A 3,494-nucleotide genomic window follows, 5' to 3' on the forward strand; every position below is an offset into this window, starting at 1 on the left:
TTAGGCAGGGGCTCTACCACTGAGCCACGCCCCCAGCCCCTCACTGGGGGATTCTAGACAGGAGCTGTACCACTGAGCTGGACCTCCATTGCCAGCTCAGAAGTTTCTCTCAGTAGATACTTATGCTTTTGGGTTTATTGTTTTAGAATTTTACCATCTCAGAGACCCTACTGGGCGTGGCGTAGTCTCAGCCACAGAGAGGCAGGAGAATCCATTAGTAAAGTTCCTGGAGGGCCTGAGCTATGCAATGAGGCCAAATACAACATCAGCTTTCAGAATGGAGGCCTCTTTGAAATCAGAAGGGACTTTCAGAATACTTAGCTTATGTCTTCCTGCCTTGTGGAGACTCTCAGGAGGAGTCAGGGAGTCTTGGGCCCTAAGGGTGGAGAGGATTCAAGGTGACACATGCTCAGATGAGCCACCAGCCCCAACAGGTTCTGTTCCTCGTGCCTTTCCAGACAGAGGCTGGTGTCAACATGTCCCAACTGGCCCCACTGCCTACACCTTTAGCGCCCAAAGCTAAAAGGTGACAGGGCTGGTGGGCGTGGTGGCTGCCATGGGGATAGAGTTAGCTGGTGTGACCGGTTCCCATTTGTCCTACTGGCTGATGACCACAGCTGCCTCCCTGGCCCTGGCCACCTCCCTGTCCTTCCTCTTAACAGTGGGTCAGTGTGGGCAGGGCTTACTCGTAGACAGTGACTTGGAGAGAAACCCTCCAAGTTTGAGTGAAACACTGAAGAATGACAGCTTAGAATCCTGGTGTGAAACCCAGTCTGAGGGGCTTCTTTCTTGTACGTTGACTTTGGATACAGGTTTCTTACCTTTTTAGTCTTATTTTGAAACAGAGCCTTACTATGTAGACCACAACAGTCTAGAACTCACCGAGACCCGCCTGTCTCTGCCTCCTGAGTACTGGCATTAAAGGTGTGTGCCACCACTGCCTGGTTGGTTCATTTGAAAGTATGTGTATGGATATTGGTATGTGCACATGAGTGCAAGTGCCCTCGGAGACTGGAGGGGACATTGATGTCTTGGAGCTGGAGGTCCAGGTGGCCATGAGCCAGTCAGCATGGGTGCTGGGGACTGAACTCAAGCTCTGTGAAATGGTCGGAAGTGCTCTGACTGCAGAACCATCCAACCCCAGCTTTCATGTCTTCGCTTTGCTTTTTGACACAGGCTCTCACATTGTCTCAGCGAGCCTCAGAGTTACTCAGCAGCCACGGCTGGGTCTTTTGTTTTTTACATGCCCACCACTGCAGGCTTTGACTCTTCAAAGCCTACTTTAGTACGGATTTTTTTTTTAAAGATTTTATTTATTTATTTTATGTATATGATGAGCACACTGTAGCTGTCTTCAGACATAACCCGAAGAGGGCTTTGGATCCCATTACAGACGGTTGTGAGCCACCATGTGGCTGCTGGGAATTGAACTCAGGACCTCTGGAAGAGCAGTCAGTGCTCTTAACTGCTGAGCCATCTCTCCAGCTCCACGGATAAGCCTTAATTCAAGATTTTCTTATCCATATTTCCCAAGTGCTGGGATTGGAGGAATACACCTGGATTCAAGCTCCCTGAATTGTATTTTCTTGCTTACTGGTGTATGTGTGTGTGTGTGCTCCTGTGTGTGGAGTATATATGTGTGGAGTGTGTGTTGCTGTGTGTTGTGTGTCAGTGTGTCCTTGCACACGGAGGCCAGAGGTCATTGTTCCATATCCTTCACCACCAGTATCTGCTCTATGTGTGGTTGGTTTTTTTTAAGTTTTATTTCTTTTGTTGTATATGTGTATGTGCATATGTGTATGCCCGGTGCCTGGAAGCCAGAAGAAAGTGTTGGACCCTCTGGAACTGGAGTTACAAACGGCTGTGAGCTGCCGTGTGGGTGCTGAGAAATGAACTTCTTGAACTCTTAGCCATCTCCCCAGACCACAGAAAATCTCTCTCTCTCTCTCTCTCTCTCTCTCTCTCTCTCTCTCTCTCTCTTTCTCTCTCTCTCTCTCTCTCTCTCACACACACACACACACACACACACACACACACGCACGCATGTGTAGCTGAGCAGTCATGGCCTGTGATTGCCTGTGTCTGACCCCTCCCCCAAGAGTCGGCATTCCCAGCATGCACCTGTACTCCCAGCATGCACCTGCACTCCCTGAGTTTCAGTGTGGTGCTAATGGCTGTGCTCAGTTCCTTACTCCTGCTCAGAAAGCCCAGCACCAGCTGAGCCAGCTCTTCTAAAGCCTTTACCTAGGTTAGCTTCTCAGTTGCTGATGCTCCTCTCTCCACAGTCCTCCACAGCTTCACCATATCCTACTGGCGTGTGACACCACAATTGGTTAGGGGATTTTTGTTGCTGTTGTCTGGTTTTGTTTTTTTTGGCAGAGGTCAGGTTGGAGAGATGGCTCGGCGGTTAAGAGCACTATTTGCTTTTCCATAGGACCTGGGCACCTACATGGCAGCTTCTGACTCCTTCATACAGACTTATAAACTGACAGAACACTAATGAACCAAATAAAATAAAATAAAGTAAAATAAAAAGGCAAGGCTCATTCTGTAGCCCAGGCTAGACTAAATACACTCTAGTCCAGGCTGGTCTGAAACCAGAAATCCTTTCACAACTGCTTTCTGAGTTCTAGAATTATAAGTGAGTGACACTTGCCTAGCTCATAACTTGCTGTTTAGAAATGCAGGAGGGGATAGGGGTGTGGCTTAGTTGCTGCGCGCATGCGCAGTGCACATGCACTCTGGCTTCGTTCCCAGCAACATATGAGGCGTGTGGTGCTCCAAGCCTAAGATTGCAGCACTCAAGAGGTATAAGCAGGAGGATCAGAAGTTTGAGGTCGCCAGGCAGTGGTGGGGCACGCCTTTAATCCCAGCACTTGGGAGGCAGAGGCAGGTGGATTTGTGAGTTCGAGGCCAGCCTGGTCTACAGAGTGAGTTCCAGGACAGCCAGGGCTACAGAGAAACCCTGTCTCAAAAAAAAAAAAAAAAAAAAAAGTTTGAGGTCATCCTAAACTACGCAAAAGCTTTAGACCAGCCTGTGCTGCATGAGACCCTGTCCCAGACAACAACAACAATATGGTAGAGTGGCTGAGAGGTTAAGAGCCCTTGCAGAGGACCCAGGTTCAGTTCCCAGCACCCGCATGGTGGTTCACAGCTATTTGTAACTTCAGTTCTAGGGGATCTGATGCCCTGTTCTGGTCATGATGGGGACCAAGCACACAGACAGACAGGTGCTCATACATATAAAGTAAGGTAAATAAGTGTGAAAGTAAAACAACGAACAAACAACAACAGACTTAGGATGCTGATGCGGGCCTGTTATCCAAGAGCCCTAGAGGCCAGGGCAGGCCTAGGATTGCGAGTTTGAGGCCTACATAAAGTTTCCCAGTCTACATTGAGATACATAAAAAAAAAAACCCTGTCTCAGCATGGATAGTAAAAAGAGGCCTGGGGGCGTGGCTCAGTGGTAGAGCCCCTGCCTAGAATCCCCCAGT

General features: G+C 48.9%; 1 protein-coding gene across 1 annotated transcript in view; it reads left to right on the top strand.

The window, feature by feature from the left end:
• Ppp1r13l (protein phosphatase 1 regulatory subunit 13 like) overlaps positions 1-3,494 on the top strand; it is an 18,429-nt gene that overhangs the window by 4,037 nt on the left and 10,898 nt on the right. The gene's annotated exons all lie outside the window — the stretch shown is intronic.

This window comes from Grammomys surdaster, unplaced genomic scaffold (assembly GCF_004785775.1).
Source record: "Grammomys surdaster isolate TR1022 unplaced genomic scaffold, NIH_TR_1.0 339, whole genome shotgun sequence".
NCBI classification, from domain to species: Eukaryota; Metazoa; Chordata; class Mammalia; order Rodentia; family Muridae; genus Grammomys; species Grammomys surdaster.